This window comes from Saccopteryx bilineata, chromosome 2, assembly GCF_036850765.1.
Source record: "Saccopteryx bilineata isolate mSacBil1 chromosome 2, mSacBil1_pri_phased_curated, whole genome shotgun sequence".
NCBI lineage: Eukaryota > Metazoa > Chordata > Mammalia > Chiroptera > Emballonuridae > Saccopteryx > Saccopteryx bilineata.
Window position 1 is genome coordinate 295334903 of NC_089491.1, and position 18545 is coordinate 295353447.

Here is an 18545-nt window from a genome sequence, read left to right on the forward strand (position 1 = left end):
TCTGCCCCCGCGTCCATCCACCTGCTGGGGTGTTGGCTTGGCCCCGAGCTTCACTAAGAGGAAAGGTATCAAGATGAAAAAGAAAGATAAGGGTTAAGGCAATGATAACAAATAAATCCAGGATTCATCTCAGCCAGGAGGCAAAAGGGTGTTTCGATCATCTTTTCCCGATGGTTTCTGTTCTGATTGGTCAGTGCCTGTGGTGGCCGGTTGTTAACAATATTGACGCTCACCTTTGGACACTGCTTGCCTGCATTCTGGTTTTGCAAAAGATCTCTGCGGTTCTGTGCTCCGTCAGGTGTCAACTCTCATCCCGTCTGCCTCCTGGAATCAGAGTGGTAGCACAGTAGACAGTATGTGGTCTTGGAGCCGTGGTCCACACGAGGCTGACATGCGCGGTGACACCTGACGTCAGGGAGGACCCGAGGGAATGCTTCCATTCCACTGGCTGAACTCTGAAAGCAGGAGCTGGATCTCCTTCAGTTCTTCGGCAATGACAGTCCCGTGCCGATGTGCTCAGTACGTGCCCAAGGAATGAATGAATGAATGAATGAATCTATCAGCAAGCACCCACTGAGTGCCTAGGTGAGGTGCTGGGCTGGGGTAGTCATGGCAAAGAGTGAACTGAAAAGACTAAACCACAGCTCTCAGAGTATTTCCAGCTCATGGTGGATGATCCCACCCCCATGTGACAAATATAAAGAATACACAAATACCAGCATTTAATTTGTGCGAACAATTAAATATCATTTTTAAAGTTACTACTAAGGGAAATGAAAGAACCAAGGGCAATCGAGGGTGATTCGAGACTTTTCTTGGATGTAAAGGCCCCGAAAGAAGCAAATTCCTTTGGAAACCGCCCAATGTGTGGCATTTCTCCTCCATCCTTTTTCAAAGCTGGTTTTGTTGGGTTTTTCACTGAGAGCCTTGGGATGGAAGGAGAAGCTATCTCCTCAGCACAGAGTTTGCTGCCCCTCTTCCAAAGGGAAGGCAGATTTGGGGAACTGGCACTGCCCCTGCCCAGATGGCCGCCAGCAGCTGGCTCTGGCAAGGGCGAGTTCTCACTCTGGGCTGCTGGCTGCCCAGCCCCTCCTGCCTCCCCAGCAATGCCGGCCGGACCGTTGGAAAGGAGAATGTGAGAGCCCGGCCATGCCAGCAGCTCCTCGCCACCCTGACCTGGCGTCTCTGGCTCTGGCACCCGGGTCTGGAGCCGGGAGCAAGGGGAGCGGACCCAGCCCAGCCGCGCCAGCCAGCAGCTCCAGCCTCCTCTTCCTGCCTTGGCTGCCAGCTTCGCCTGCCTGTACCACACAGTGGCTCCTGACATCTCCAGGGCTGCAGCACCAGCAACAAAGGGTGGCGGCCATTTCAGGGACAGTGGCCTAGCTGGGTGACCGTCGGCTAGCCTGGGTAACAGGGCCTCAGATGATCAGGTGGCCCATGGCTGCCCCTTCCCACCCTGACACTGCTCTGCCTCTCAGCAGACCTCACCTGTCCTCATTCACGTTATCCTAGGCACTTTTTTCCTTCCTTTCTCCCTTCTCCCTTTTTCCCTTCCTCTCTCCCTTCCTTCCTCTCCCCTTTCTTCCTTCTTTCCTTCCTTCCTTCCCTCCTTCTTTCCTTCCTCCCTCCCTCCCTCCCTCCCTCCCTCCCTCCCTCCCTCCCTCCCTCCCTTCCTCCCTCCCTCCCTCCCTTTCTTCCTTCCTTCCTTCCCTCCTTCCTTCCTTCCCTCCCTCCTTCCTTCCTTCTTTCCTTCCTTCCTTCCTTCCTTCCTTCCTTCCTTCCTTCTTCCTTTCTTCCTTCTTTCCTTTCTTCCTTCTTCCTTTCCATCCTAAGCACTTCTATCCCTACATCCATCCACTTGCTATAGTGGGATGTTGGGTTGGCTTCGTGACTCATTAAAAGTAAAGGTATCAAGATGAAAAGAAGAGTTTGAGAGCTAAGACACTAATAAAAAATGAATCCAGGATTCATATTCTTCCTCCCTCCCTCCCTCCCTCCTTCTCCTTCCCTCCCTCCCTCCCTCCCTCCTTCTTTCTCCCTCCCTCCCTCCTTCTCTCTCCCTCCCTCCCTCCTTCTCTCTCCCTCCCTCCCTCCTTCTCTCTCCCTCCCTCCCTCTCCCTCCCTCCCTCTCCCTTCCTTCCTCCTTTCTTCTTTTCCTTTCCTCCCTCCCTCCCTTCCCTCCCTCCCTCTCCTCTCACAATGTCTTTCCCCTACTTTCTTCCTTTCCTCCTCCTCCTTTCTTTTATTCTTCAAACATTTATCGGCCACACATTCCCATTCCCCCCCCCCCCCCCCCCGCTAGGTCTGGACATGCACAGATACAATAATACTTGGCCCTGCCCTGAGGAACTCTCAACTCAGCAAGGACATTTGTGCCTGAGATGGGATGAGTCTGTGACAATTAATGACAATAGAATGTGTTAAGTACTATAAAAGCACAGAAATTACTAGGAAAGCAGAGGAGAGAGCCATTAATTTCTACCTGACCCATTTTGGACCAAAGTTAGCTAAGGAACTGCCATTTTTCAATTTAGTTGCTCACTCTGCTTCTTGTGTTCCGGAGAAAAGATTTTATGTCTCTAAAGCTGGCTGAAAAAATGAGAGGTTTGATTTTTTGTTTCCATTCCTGTTTATAACTGAGGTTCTGGGGCTTTGAATTTTTATTTATTGTATTCAATTTATTTATTTTATAGGTAGCCTTTTTGCTGTTGTATCCAAGAACTTTGTATCTAACCCATGTGTCTAACCCATTGTGTCTAACAATGTTGCCAAGGTTTTCTCCCACATTTTCTTTTAGAAAATTTACAATTATATTTACATTTAGGTCTATGATTTCTTTTAAGTTAATTCTTGTATGTAGTATATTTTGAGGGTTTTTTGTTTTTGTTTTTTGCACATAGACATCCAGTTACTCTACTACCATTTGGAAAGAACTATACCTTCTCTATCGGATTGCCTTTCTGCTTTTGTCAAAAGTAAGTCGACTATATCTGTGTGCATCTGTTCATAAACTCTTTAAGAGGAGTATTTTTATGCATATATACTATCTCACACATTTTCTCTCTGTGTCTCTATCTTAAATAAATGCATTCCTACTGTTTAAGTAGCACCCTATGGATGAACTCGAGTTACTTTTTGACTAGGTTAAAGAAACAGTTTTGGCGAATCTTGCTTAGCATTAACTTTGCCGCTCATTGCAGCGTAACTTTTGTGCTTGGGACTTTTGATCTTAAAGAAATGCCATTGAGACTCAATAAGAAATGTCACAAAGGTTAATGAGGGCAAAAGCTGGGGGAGGAGTTGGGATTTACCTCATCAGACTCCAGATATTTGTATAATTCCTTTTGTACTATTTTACAATGAAAATATTTAGGTGTGGGTTGTGGTGGCAGCGAAGATAACTATAAGACTAACATATTAGATTATAGGCACTTTAAAGCAAGGTGTATCTTCTTTTGTGAAAAAAAAGAAGAAGCCCTCCCCATTGCCTGTACAATAGACAGTAAACAGCTCCTTACTATTTCCTGCTTACTTTCTGTTGCATCAGGTCAAGTACAAGAATCACCCAGATGTTTTTAATGCCTTAGTCCCCGTTACATTCCTTTGGTTCTCCTTTACCAATAAAATTATTCTTTTACAATTTTGGAATGCAAAGCATGCAAAATGGTGTCTTCGTGTTGCTTAAATGCTTTCCACCCATGCCACTCATTTCTAATTTTTCATGGCCTTAAGCCACCATCTGCTAGAAGGGTGGGAAGGACTCTTGCAAGGTTGTCCTGTCCTGCCCACCAGCCTCAGGCCTGGCTGCCCTCGGGCCACCAAATGGGAAGCAGTCTTGTCTTTCCCTGAAGAGTTTTCAGAGCTTCGTTCCCATCCTTGGAGGTGCCATCTTCGGGGTACAGCCAGTTCTTCCCTTCAAGGACTGGGCCCCTAACTAATAGGCCAGGAGACTTCATTCGTATCAGATGCTCTGGGATGCTTGCACTGTCATAATAGTTTTGTGTCTTTAAACCCACTTTGCTTTCTTTTCTTTTATAAATCAATCAAACACTTCAAGTCCAAACACTCACATGGGGACAGCTGGTGATTAACCTCTCTCCACTCCAAGAAGTAACCAGCGTCAGTGGTCTTCCGTCTAAAACAGCCTGGCCCATTTTTAATACACCAAAAAGACTTTTGCCCATAGCCCTCTGGTCATCTATTTTCCTTAATAGCCTTTTATGCGGGACCTTATCAAAAGCTTGCAAGGAAATCCAAGTAAATTATGTTCCTTGGTTCACCTTTACCTACTATTTCATTAACTTTTTCAAAAACAATATGACATAGTTTTCAACATAATTAAAGGGGTTGGGAAAAGGGAACTTTAACTACCACTTGGCAGATTTGGGAGTTGCTTGGGAGAGCTGGGTCACTTCTCATCGTCTGGCTCTGCTTAAGGACACTAATTCATTTCCCAGGCTGTCCGGCGGGGTCAGCCACTAGTTCAAGGTGGAAATGACAAGTTTTTAGGCTTTCAAGTGTGCCGTACTCAGCTCTCCAGAGAGCATGGAGGAAGGAAACCATGAGCTTATCTAGGTCTGGCCCAGAGAAAGGAAATGTTGGGAAGGACCAAGATGAAGGCAGAGGAGGAAGGGGGGGTGCTACCCCAGGACAGCCTCGGACACTCCCAAACAACTCTTTACTTTTGTACGCAGAAAGGCGGGGCTGATCCTAGAATCCAGGAAAAGTTGCTGCATGCCAGGGGAGCTATGTAAGGCCAGAAGGCAAGGATGGGTAGAGGCCGGCAGGATGAGAAAGATGCAGTTTGAAATTAAATAGACTCATATAGCTAGTAGTAGCAGCGGGAAAAGAGACAATAATAATCATAATCATAATTTCAGGTGCATTTGTTGAGTCTCTTATGCGCAAGTATGTGCTGGGTGTGTGCACCTGCCTGTCTCATTTGAGCTGAATAACCAGGCACATCATTAGATATCATCATCCTTGATTTATAAATGAGCAAAATAAGGTACAGAGAGTTTTAAAAACCTGAAGGTCACACAGTTAATAAATTATCAGATTGGGAGCCAACCTCTTCCTAATAATTCTTGAAGTACGTGGCTTTTTATGTCACTAGCTCGTCAATTCTTAGCCCATTTGGTGCCAAATTCTCCCCTAAGTCAAATATTCTGCTAAATGAAATGTTCTGAACATTCTAAATATAAAGGACCAGTTTTCATGCAATAAGTGTCATTATGCAATGGCTAAAAAAAAAAAAGACTATTTAATTTGTATTAAAAATTCACAAAAGCATTGAAGGGTTATAGTCCTTAAAACAACTTGGTGACGATTCATTTTCACTGATTTGAGAACTTGGAAGTGCGTACTTGTTTACAAAGAACTCTGGCTGACAGAATGCTGGTGAAATTGGCTTTTCATGTACAAAGGAACCAGTAAGGAAAAGCAGAAAAGCTTCCATTTCTTTCTGGCTTACTTCTTGGTTTCCACTGGCTCCATGCCTGTTTTTCCTTATGTCCTAAGAAACGAGCCATTTTTAGTCTTTTTAGAAAGCCCACCATAATCGCCCTCCCACGTGCTGCATGCTTTACAGGAGGTGATGTCTGCGTGTTAGAAAACATTGTTTTGAGTGTCTTTTGAAAACTGGGATCCTCTCCCAGGTGTGGCTGCAGGCGTCTGTGTTCCAGTGACCACGACACCTTACCTTCTGGCTCATGCATGCTTCTTGTGAAATGTCCAGTGTCTAAGGGAACAAGTAGGAACCTGAAGGCACCAGCTAATAGGCTTCCCTCTCCTGATTTGTCAAGACAATGGCCCTTCAGACCGGGAGTCTGAGAAGCTGAGGAACCAGAAAAGCATCTTGGGCTTCTCTTCAAAGAATGAATGTGCTAATTGGAGAGAAGGCAAAGGTGGCAGCCAGAGAGAAAAATCAATCTTTCAATCTGGCATCAAAACTGGGAACCCAGATGAGAAAGAGCACATATCCTATCTTAAGAGGGGAGATGGCCCAAGCTGCTGGTACTCACTAAGGGTAAATCCAGGTGTGGTCAAATGTAAGTTTGCAGTTGTAAGTATGCAACACACAGTTAATTCTTGTGTTATTTATTTGTTTGTTAGGCTTGATATTATATTTTTACTATTATTATTATTAACCTGCTTCTCTGCCCACCCCTGTAAAGTCTGAAGTTGGCCATTTTAAAGAAACGTTTTAGCATCTATTTTAGGAGAACAGGAAGCATCAGGCCTACATGCTCATTGGATGTGTGACCATCAGGTAGGTCTCTGCATGACACGCTGGACAGAGGTGCAGAGACCCCGGGCCATGCAGGGAGGCAGAAAGGGTCCTAACACAGTGCTTGCATTCTAATTCTAGCTCCGGCACTGTCTAGTTTCGGTGACCTTGGACAAGGAGACTTGGATTTGTTCATTTGAGTTGCAGTTTCCTCATCTGCAACATGAGACGGATGCCTGCCCTATTTGGTGGTTTGAGGGATGTGCGAGACATACATGCACAGTGCCTGACCACCCACGGCAGATGGTTTCACGCCTGTGAATTTCTGACTCATTACCCTTCTAAACAACAAACGTAGACTCACAGCACAACTGCAGGTATGGCGTTATGTTCGCTGTAGTCCCTCTACAGGCGAGGAAATAACATTTCTTTTTTTTATTTATTTAATTTTTAAAATTTTTTAAAAATTTTATTTAGACAGTTAATTTTAATAGGGCGACATTGATCAATTAGAGTACATAGATTCAGAGAAAACATCTCCAGATCATTCTGACATTTTGATTATGTTGCATACCCATCACTCAAAGTCAAATTGTCTTCGGTCACTTTTTATCTGGTTTTCTTTATGCCCCTCCCCTCCCCCACCACCTTCTCTCTTCTCTTCCCCTCCCCCTGGTAACCACTGCACTCGTATCCATGTCCATGAGTCTCAATTTTGTGTCCCACCTGTGTATGGAATCATACAGTTCTTAGTTTTTTCTGATTTACTTATTTCACTCAGTATAATGTTATCAAGTTCCACCCATGTTGTTGTAAATGATCCGATGTCATCATTTCTTATGGCTGGGTAGTATTCCATAGTGTATATGTGCCACATCTTCTTCATCCAATCATCTATTGAAGGGCTTTTTGGTTGTTTCCATGTCTTGGCTACTGTGAACAATGCTGCGATGAACATGAGGCTGCGTGTGTCTTTATGTACCAGTGTTTTTGAATTTAGGGAGTATATACCTAGTAGAGGGATTCCTGGGTCATATGGTAGTTCTATTCTTAATTTTTTGAGGAACCACCATACTTTCTTCCATAATGGTTGTACTACTTTACGTTCCCACCAACAGTGGATGAGAGTTCCTTTTTCTCCACAGCCTTTCCAACACTTGCTATTACCTGTCTTGTTGATAATAGCTAATCTAACAGATGTGAGCTGGTATCTCATTGTAGTTTTGATTTGCATTTCTCTAATAGCTAATGAAAATGAACATCTTTTCATATATCAAAATAACATTTCTTAATAAAAATGTATTGACTAGAGTTTCATCTCAACTGAACCTATGGACATGAAAAATATTTTTTAATAATATTTTTAAAATATTATTTAAAAATAATATTTATTTTTAAAATAAATATTTATTTATTAATAATAAATATTTTAATTAATTAAATTAATATTTAATTAATTTAATAATAGATATAAAGCCTTCCAGAGCTATACAATTTCGATGACATTGCACATGTTTCTATTCAACCTTCATCCTACCATTGACAAGTGACTTTGCATCATGAATACAGACTGGGGTTCAAAATTACATGCACTACACTCAGTTGAGTTAAAGGCCTAGAGCAGGGGTCTCAAACTCACGGCCCACGGGCTGCATGCGGCCCGCCGAACAATTTTGTGCGGCCCGCAGACTAATCCACGAAGTTCAAAGTATAAGGCCCTAGAGCGTTTTATATTTTCAATATGATTTCTCATTGTATTCTGATCCCTTTCTGTCTCTCTTAAAGGGAAGCAGTGGGGAACTGAATAGGACTTAAAGTTGACAAGTAAAGGAGGCCCCATAAACAGCCTCTGGGGGTAAATGCCCACTTTTCCAGGGTTCTCCTCTCCCCTCCTACCTGACAGGTAGAGAGCATCTGGGCTTGGGAGGAAGCCTTTGGGACCTCGGGCTGGCTTGCTATCTCTGTTCCTTGCTGGCTTTTGCTATATAGGATGTCTCTGGTCTGTTCCCTGGGTACCATGGCTGGTGGCTAGAGAGGAGTGGTTCCTTCATCTGGTCTTTGGTCTGTGTTTAATCCTGTCCAGGAGTCCTTGCAGTATATGGCTATCCTGACTCATCTCCAGGACCCCTGTATGCCCTCTGGCCTCTCAGCTTCTCTGTATCCTCCCACAGGTGAATATGGAGACTTCCATGTGCACCAAGTGCAGGCTTGGGGAAGCCAGAAGTAGCACCGCAGAGCCCCTAATCAGCTGCCTGGGCCAGGTGCACCTACCTGGCAATGGGGCCATATTGTTGAGGTTCCAATACAAGTGCAGGCTTCTGGAGGGAGGGGAAGGTTGGTACTGAATTTCTTCTGGAATGTTCAAAGGAAAGTGAGGGACAAGCCCCACTGTTCTGGGGAATTCCTGGTGTGGGCAGGGTGGGAGGTCAGGGACACACATAATTGGCTAGTTTCCTTTTTCCTTGTTTTTTTTTTCCATTTCTTTCTCTTCCCAGATTCCAAGACAACTTTCAACTTTCTCTCCAGGTGAAGATGTCCTTTAAGTCAGATTCTAAATTCTCTACACTGTGAAATTCTATATTGTCACTCAGAGTATTGCTTTGCTTATATAAAGGAGCTTTTGAAATTCCTTTTTTTTTTTTCAAAGCTTATCTTTCAAGATTATCATTTTATTAAGCACTCAACAAAATTACTAATTTGATGACAGATGTTGAGTGATGACTTCTTTTTTCCAGCTGGTATTTGTCCATCACTTAAAGACTGAGAAACACTGATTTGATGGATGAAAACCATAAAGAATCATGACTTAGTGGAAAATGGGGATTATATCACTTTAAGTTTAAAAAGTGGTATAGGTTAGGTACAGTTTGGAGATGACCCCACCCAAGTCCTCTGCTGTTATTTAACTACTCAAGTGAAGCTTAGTGACAGCACCGGGGGAAGGAAGGCACTTTGCTGAAGGGGCCATCAGAGATAGAACCACGTTAGCAGTTTGTGCTGAGCCTGGGAAAGCGGCACGTAGACAAGGCCTGTGCTGAAACTTCCAAAAGTGGGATTTTCCTGGGCGGTCTGCTTTTATGGTCACTCTATCCCATCCTTAGAAGCAGTTACTAATTTCCTTCCTAATAGATGGATATAAGCTCAGTGTAAGAGTTGATTGGCAGTCTTCTTGGGCCCTCTCTCTTTTTTAGGAGGTGACCTATCCACCTTGCTTGATTTGAAGATTACACAAAGCTGCCATTTTGCCAAGCAGAATTTTTCAGAACTTTATTGAATCCATTTAACAAATATTTTTATAGGCTTCTCTTTGGTGCCAGGACACTGTTCTAGACACTTGGCATGTCTCTGTTGTAGCACCAAGTATGGAGAAGTAGAGGAAGAGGGCGTTTAAGGAGAAGGGGAGCAGAAAGATGGGGGTGATTGTGTTGGAAATGAGTCAAATACACCATCTAGCATCAAAATCATACAAAAATGATACTTTTTTCATATTGCTACCCTCAGGAAACACAATGATTTCCTGGGGACTGGAAGATTCCCCTTTTTAATTCATAAAATAAAATGTCACTTTACTCAGGATGAATGTGCAACACTGGCGATAAAGTTCATTGCAGACGATTGCCCTCCTCTCCGGGCTGACCGGCCTGCTCAGTGTCCTCTACTTTACCAAATTTTATGCAGAAATATCTCCCTTCCTCTGACTCTTTATAACCTGGTATCTTCCAAAGCCATGGAGTCACCTTTCTCGTGAGTCTTATTGGACTCTGCCGGTCACTGCTGACAGGAATTCACTGAGTTCCTGTCATGTTTCTAGTTGGCCTCAAGACTAGAGTGAGAAAAAGGTCTATGCCTTAAATTTCTTTGTATCTTTTACAATGCTTTGAAAAAATTACAGGCCTGTTGTAAGCTTAAATAAATAAACAAATAATCAAATAAATAAGAAGGTGTATACTACTGAGCTCATTTAGGGATGATATTAAAATGGTCAATACCTAGTATAGCATGGAGCACTGACCATTCAGAATACTCCTACCAATATAAATATACACTCACACAACAAATCATTTCGTATAACTATTGCCTGCTATTAATTAGAAGGTAGTCACATGCACAGTTTGTATTTTTAGAGGAACTTGTTAGAAAACAGGATTTTAGCAGTGCTTTTGGCTAATCTACATATGTATATTACAAGAAAGAAACGATTAGGAAAGAATTCATGAGTTGATGAGTAGAAACAGAATAGAATACAGAGTTCAGCAATTTGAGCTGTAGGATTAGTAAAAAAATTAATTTATTTTAGACTCAGTACAACATGGTAGCAGAAAAGGCTTTCCGTGACAGATATCTAGTTAAAGTTCTCAATTAGATGAAGTTGAGGCAAAATCAAATCTGGGCATGGCTTTCCAACCTATTGTTTTTGGTAACTTCAATGTATAATATACATTTAGTTAATTGTGTGTGAGAGAAAGGTGAGCGGGTGAAGAGGCAAAGAAAAGAAAGATGGACTTGATAACAATACCCAGGAAATAACTGGGGGTGTGGTTACTGGCACGTGGACCTACCTAGAAGCAAATATGTCATATGCCTTCTAAGTTTTTTAAGAATCACATTGCCAGAGAAATTAGGTGCTTGGACTTGAAAAATCCTTGCTTGTTCAAGGCCTAAAATGGTTGACTTTCCAACCATTCTAGACTGAGCAGAAGTCAGGCTTTTAGAGCGGCACTGTTGTGAAGGAAAGGTGTTCGCCCAAACCCACTTTACATGCGGCCAAAGAGAAGAGCAATGATAACCTGGACTTGTTATCTTTGAATATATGTATCCTGATTTATTGATGTCACCCCATTAAAAAAATAAAATTATTAAAAAAAAAAAAAAAGAGAGAAGAGCAATGAAAAGAGTCCTTCTTACAGCCCACTTCACACACATCCACCATGCCCGGGGCATGGGCTTCAGACCGCTGACCCGGAAGTGTTTCAGCATGGCGGGGACCATGCTGCTGCATGTATTCCATTATCTTTCTTTGCAAATGAGCTTATTTTCCTGTCCTTTTCCCCCCATTATAAATGGGTTGTGATGTTAGGGAAGCTGGATGCAGACAACTGTGAGCTCTCACACCTAGAGGTATGACATGACTGATGGAGAAGAGGGTGCCTCACCCTGATGTTCTGAACATTGATCTGGATGGAGGTGGTGACTGGATGGGACCTTGCACTGACCTCCTTGGGGTGAGGTGGGTTTGCTCCATGAGTACAAGGAAGAGTAAGGTGAATATTCGGTGTCCAGAGGGGCAAACTATGGCAAAATGCTTTCAGTGTTCACCATTTCTGTCTCTCCTTGAACACATGGGAAGGTCACATCTCCCAGGCCACCTAGCCGTTGGATGGGCATATCACCCTGAGCTCTGGCCAATGGAACATGAGTAGAAGTGATGACTGTTACTTTGAGGCTAAGTATATCAAACTAGGTATGTCTTCTCTACATTTTTCTCCTATCTGAACAGCTGGATGCAAAGGACTTTGAAGAGATGGAAGAGCTACATGATGGACAGAGCCCGGCCCACGCCAGATGTTTCTGAGTAATAACCTCATTCTGCGTTATAGTATTTATATTCAGAAATGTATTTTATAGCAGCCTGTACTGATTACCTTGACCAATATATTATTCTAAACTGGGAACTAGTTCTAAACACTGGGAAAGCTCTTTATTACTCTTGAAAGGACTGAAATCATCATTATCACTATCGTCTTTGCCACATTTGGTTAGGAAAAAAAAACTGTTTAAGTATCTATATTTTGTCAGGCATCATGATAGAGATTGGAATGCAAAAAGAAATAAGACATTATTTCTGACCTTGTCCACAATCTGGTGAGAGATTTTATATATATATATATATATATATATATATATATATATATATGTAAAAACAAATAATGATACCAAGAATTACAGTGGTCCCTCATCTATCTTGGGGGTTAGGTTCCAGAACCTCCTGCGATAAGCGAAAATCCACAAAGTAGCGACCTTATATTTATTGTATCATTTATATATTTTTAAGGCTTTATAAACCCTCCCCACACTCTTATAAACACTTCCTATGCTCTTAAACACTTTCTACACTCTTAAACCTACACAATTTGACAGTATCTTATTGCAATTTCATATTTTTTAATATTTTAATATTTTTATATTGTTTTTAATTTTTTAGGCTAGAAAATGCTTATTTTACCACAAAATAATTAAAATAATAAATTTATAAAAATGCCTATATACCGCAAAATGCTGTAATATAGCAAAAAATCGGCAATAAAAAATTAAATATATACAATTTAAAAATCCACTATACAGTGAGACCGTGAAAAGTGAACTGCGATAAGGCGAGGGGCAACTGTGTATCCTAAGTGTAACACCATCGCCATGTGACATAGTTAACTCTGTGTGGAGGTGGGCAGTGGCAGTGGTAAGTAGATCTCACAGAGGAGATTACCTCTACATCAGGTTCTAAGGGTGAAGAAGGACTTTCTAGGCAAATCAGGCAGGTGGAAGGCAGTGTAAGTAGAGGATACAATTAATGTGAAAGCATACAGATATGAAAATCGGGAAAAAGAAATTGATTTTTACTGTGGAAGATGAAAACCATATTTATCACAAACCATATTTATCACACTCATCATCATTATCAACTTTGTCATCCTATCATCAAAAGTGTTTAGTAATTTCCATGCAAAGTGACCACATGGATTTGACCTTTGCTCTCCAGAAGACCTCAGTCCAGGAGAACATAGGTAGCCAGTTAAGCACTGATCAGGTGAGGTAAGCTCTATAATTCTGTAATATGGGCTGAGTAATTTGACTTGTCTTTGTCTCACCAGTACTGTCGTACTAAAGAGAGAACTCGTATTTATCCGTTCTGACATATGGAATGGTTATGCAAATCCACTAAGTAAAATGTGTGAAACCTGATTTTAAAAATATAAATAATATAACATACATGTTTATATTTTTGGGGTTTTTGTTTTGTTTTGTTTTGGGTTTTTTTTTTGTATTTTTCTGAAGCTGGAAACAGGGAGAGACAGTCAGACAGACTCCCGCATGCACCCGACCGGGATCCACCCGGCACGCCCACCAGGGGCGATGCTCTGCCCACCAGGGAGCGATGCTCTGCCCCTCCGGGGGGTCGCTCTGCCGCGACCAGAGCCACTCTAGCGCCTGGGGCAGAGGCCAAGGAGCCATCCCCAGCACCCGGGCCATCTTTGCTCCAATGGAGCGTTGGCTGCAGGAGGGGAAGAGAGAGACAGAGAGGAAGGGGGGGGGGTGGAGAAGCAAATGGGCGCTTCTCCTATGTGCCCTGGCCAGGAATCAAACCCGGGTCCCCCGCACACGAGGCCGACGCTCTACCGCTGAGCCAACCGGCCAGGGCACATGTTTATATTTTTAAAAGTTAATAAAGGAGGCCTGGGGTGAGACGGGCAAAGTCATAGCAGTGTGCATGCCATCACACTAAAGAATACATTTCAGTGCCTTCTGGTGGCAGTTGACTGGCGTCCTCAAATAGATCCTACCCGGGTGCCGTGGTATACCTGCAGCACAGCTGAAAGGGTAGCCACTCTCAGGCAATGGGGCACATCGATAGAGAGAGGTCCGTGTGGCAGGCTGGATCGATGGCTGGACCCGGAGTGCAGGAAGGCAGTCCCATCAGAGCAGGAATGAGGATCAGAGTTGAAGATAGAAATGAACATTTCAGTCAGAGGGTGGGTGGCTTTGGAGGTGAGTGGGTAAGGCTGTTAGAGGGAAAATGAATCACCAGGTCTGAAGCCAAGACTGTGAAGCTTAAGTCAGGATGCAGAATGGAAGTGAGCTGGAACAAGTGGCTCAGAACTGAGGTTTCAAACAGTGACAGCATTGAAGGTCCAACTCTCACTGTGGTCCCCTCTCTACAGCCTGGATAGCACATTTTTTTTTTTTTTTTTGGATAGCACAGTTTTCTGTGGCAGAATAGCATGTTTTTATATGTAGGCATCTAGAACATAGCAAAGAGGTATGAACCTCAATCTTGAAATATCATTGTCTAGACACTGGGACCTGAGAGCTCCAAGTGAACTAGCACGTGGTCAGTTGTTTCCCGCCATCTGCCTTCTTCCCCATTTCTAGGTGTGGAACATACTTCAAGGCTTCGGCATAGCAGTGGCTCTCAGTATATTAGTGGCATCCAAGGAGGCCACACAACAGGCAGGGAGATGCCATCAACCCCCATAATTGGGGATAAGTTCCTAAAATACCCCGTTTTCTCTTGGTGGTCCATCATAGAGCTTTGATCCATGCAACTCCCTAATACCCTTGAAAACCTATTTAGAATATTGTAAGGTTATAAATTACAAGGGCACAGGTCCTGCATAGACAGCTACTTGATCAAGTCATTTCAGTGTCTCTGAGACCCTAAACCTGTCTTGTCAAAGCACAAACGCTCCTGGTATTTTGAGATCGGATAAACCACTTCCTTGGTATCCATTTAGATCTGAAAGACTGAGGTGTAGAGCTCTCTGTAATAGAGGCCTATGTGACATTACCTAACTAAAAGTCACCAGTGATGCATCTGAGAAGTTCAGGCCCAACAAAACCCAGACTGGAGGACTTGGATGACATTGCTGTCACCCCTCCAACCCATCGATAAATCCTTGAAGCTTTAACCCTCCCCTCCCCTCCCACCACAACCCATTTACAAGGATGGTGGAATTACTTTGCATTGGAATTAATGCTATAAAGAGCTACCTTCTCATCTGAGTAATGCTAATTCATCTCCATCCCTGGCCATTGGCTACCTATTAGAAATATCCTGACAGCCTGTATCTCACCACCATTTCAGCGGGTCCAGCTCCCAAGAATAACCTTCTAAGGAGGATGAAATGCATGCCAGTGCATCTAATACCAGGGCATTCGCATTCATATTTTTAGCAGAGTACATCAGTTAGCCCAACCTTTAGTGTACTGTATGTACTTTTAATAATCTCCATAAAAGCCTGATTTCCAATCCCTAGGCTCAAGCTGACAGTGTAAATAAAATCACCCAAATCCACAGGGTAAGAGAAATGAAAATGACAAGGATTAAAATTTGGTCAAACCTCTTTCTTTTTAAAAATTCAGCTTCCCTTCCAATTGGATCACGACCCTCTGTGTGCTCAGCTTAAGACCAGACGGTGTGCTTTCACTTTTATTCCTCTCTGCAGCAGGCTTACAGTATTTAGAGAGAGTCTGTAAAGAATGTATGCTGGGTGGAGAGTTAATACCATAATCCCCCATCGTTGGGGTCAAATGCTGAATAGAGCAAAAGAATTAGAAAACATGTTACATACAATGGCAGGAAAAAATGCATCAGCATGCTGTTCTGTGAACACGAGCCTTCATCACCCACAAGTAATGGCCATGGGGTACTAGAGTGTATAAAGAGATGTGTACTTGAAGTCTAGTGTGTTCACATAAACGCACGGGTGGGAGACTGGAGTGCACGTTTTAATACCCACACGCTCTGGGAGGCATTTGTCACCGTTTCTAATTGCTTCTTCCCAAGTACCTGCTTGGATTTAGTTCCTGAGCCACACATTTAGCCACTAAATTGTTTCACAGGGTTGAACTTTGAGCTATCTCTTTTCGCTCTTCAGCAGTGGGTGTGAATATGGTTCTCAAAGTGCTGTAATACATCTGTCTCTGGAGAATTCTCGTAACGAACAAGTAGAAATTTGAGGCACTGCCGGCAAAAAGGATTGAACAGTCACCTTCCATTGTATCTTGGGAAAGTCAACCGAACTTCCCTGGAGTAAGATTACAGACAAATAAATAACTTTGTGTGGAAGTTCTATAAAGAGAAGCGTGTGTGTATGTGTGTAAATGGTTGGGCATAAAATAAGTTGAATTTGTTTTATTATATTTATTTTTATTTGTAAATGTTTTCAGACACTACCATTTTATTTTATTTTTCTCTTTAAAAATAGTTTTATTCCTATCCCCCCCTCCCCTTTGGCAACGATCAACTTATTCTCTGTATCTATGAGTCTGGTTCTCCTCTGTTTCGTTTGTTTTGTTTTGTGTTTTAGATTCCACATGTTAGTGAAGTGGTACAATATTTATCTTTCTCTGTCTGCCTTATTTCACTTAGCATGATACGCTCTTGGTCTGTCCAGGTTGTCATAAATGGCAACATTTCATTCTTTTTTATTGCTGATTAATATTCTACTGAATTTATTTTAAATAATATCATTCAAAGAATGATATTATTATCATTTATAACATTACCATAAATGCTGTTATAGATCAGAATTTAAATTAACATATTGTAAAATACACTCTTTGGGGTGTTGAGATCTATAATTTTGACACACGCAGAGTTGTATAAACACTACCATAGCCAAGACACTGAGCATATTTTATTTAAAATACATATTTTATTTAAAAATGTATTGTATAATAAATATGTATTTTCCAATGGCTTTAGGCGACCCCTGTGTTTTGGTCGTTCGACCCCCGCTGGGGTCACGACCCACAGATTGAGAACCGTTGATGTTGTAGAGTGTGCACAATTACCAGAATAAAGACTTGAAATGAGATTTTATGCATATATAAAAAACAAAAAAGAATATCATCTGTATATTTTAAACAAACTTTTATACATATATTTTTATATACATAGGTAACTAGAAAGCCAACTTTTTATGGTCATAAAAGTCTTGTTTATTGCTCAGTAAATTCAGTGAGTGCAGAAACAGTAAGCTAACCCACTCTTACAACCCAGTGCTGTGATTGTACCTTAAAGGTAACAGAGAGAGGAAAGCTTAGGTAATAAGGAGGAGGAGAGAAGATCATATGTGTGTGCACATTTATGAGCTTACAAGTTCCTTGTTCCACTAGACCGTGATGGACATTGACTTGTTTCTGCAGCTGACCAATGTTATATATGTATATGAATAATTGACTGAAAGCTAATAGTCTTAAGGAGAAAACTATTAGAAAAATTATTAATTATGGTTTTATAGTTGTTTATGAGGACCATTTTTTTAACTTAAAAAGACACCAGAATTGGCCCTGGCCTGGTGGCTTAGTAGATAAAGTGTCAGCCCAGCATGCCAGAGGTAGTGGGTTTGACACCCGGTCAGGGTGTGGGTGAGAAGTACACGAATAAACAGAACAACTAAGTGAAACAATGAGTCCTCCCACCCCACCTCAAATCAATGGAAAAATTTTTTTAAAAGACACCAAAATATATACAAAAATACTGAGTAAGATTGGATTCTAAGCAGGAAGAATAAGACATGTTTTTGAGCAATTCAGCTTGTCATCGCTTTTTTACAGAGCATATTGACTAAATTACCAAAGAAATCTAATTTCAAGCAAATGAATCATCACTGTTTACAACAGAAGTATTATATTAATACATCTTTAAACAGCTACACGGTCTTATTGACATTTCTACTAGTCCAGGGTCACCCTCTCAGTCTCTTTTATTAGCTACTCCTTCTCTACCTTATATTACTTTCCTCACACTTGTCTTGTTTGCATGGAGGATCATTTATACCTGTAATTAGATAGAAACTCCCAACCTACATCTCCAAACCAGGTTTCCCTCATGAGTTCCAGACACGTATTTCCAGCCCTCTACTGGATGGCTCTCCACGGACATGCTACAAACCCAAACTTACATTGTCTGCCATGGAGCTCTATCTCTATCTGTCAAACCAAAGGAGCCACAGAATTTTCCATACGCTTCTATTAGCTCTTATCTCACTTCCTGTTTCTTTCACTGGACTGAAGGCAATGAACATGTGTCTTTTCCCTAGTGCCTGGCACAGTGCCTGGCATCTGGTAGGCATTTATTAGTATCTGTGGAAGAAATGAGTGCACGTGACTCTCATATGCATATAAATAGGGGTTAATTTCCACCCCAAGCCCCGATGTATACGGATAGTTTTCAAATGGATGGGGAGTTAGGATACACATATAGGTATAAGCAGCGATTCTCACACCAACCACTATCTCTACATAATGTCTAGAGATGAAATAGTTTCTGCTTTAGGTAATGGGGAAACCAATTAGCACATTTCAGTTTTTTTCCATTCTTTTTTTCTCATTGAAATCATTTCTCTTTTATCCAACATTGTAACATAAGTGTTTTTCCATGTATTAAAGAGTCTCCAATATTATTTTCACTGATGAAATTATATTGCTACAGAAAGAAAGCCTTCTTGCTTTATGCCAAAAGTTCAGTTTAAAGCCCCATGAGGACCTCATACGGCACCTACTCCCGGTCAGTGGTCTATTCTGTACACCAGTGCTT

General features: G+C 42.0%; 1 long non-coding RNA gene and 1 other non-coding gene across 2 annotated transcripts in view; one reads left to right on the plus strand and one right to left on the minus strand.

The window, feature by feature from the left end:
• Positions 1-18545, plus strand: part of LOC136326047 (uncharacterized) — a 64238-nt gene that overhangs the window by 31333 nt on the left and 14360 nt on the right. The gene's annotated exons all lie outside the window — the stretch shown is intronic.
• On the minus strand, positions 13568-13643 carry TRNAT-CGU (transfer RNA threonine (anticodon CGU)). Its single transcript has one exon. It is a non-coding gene; the product is annotated as a tRNA-Thr (tRNA).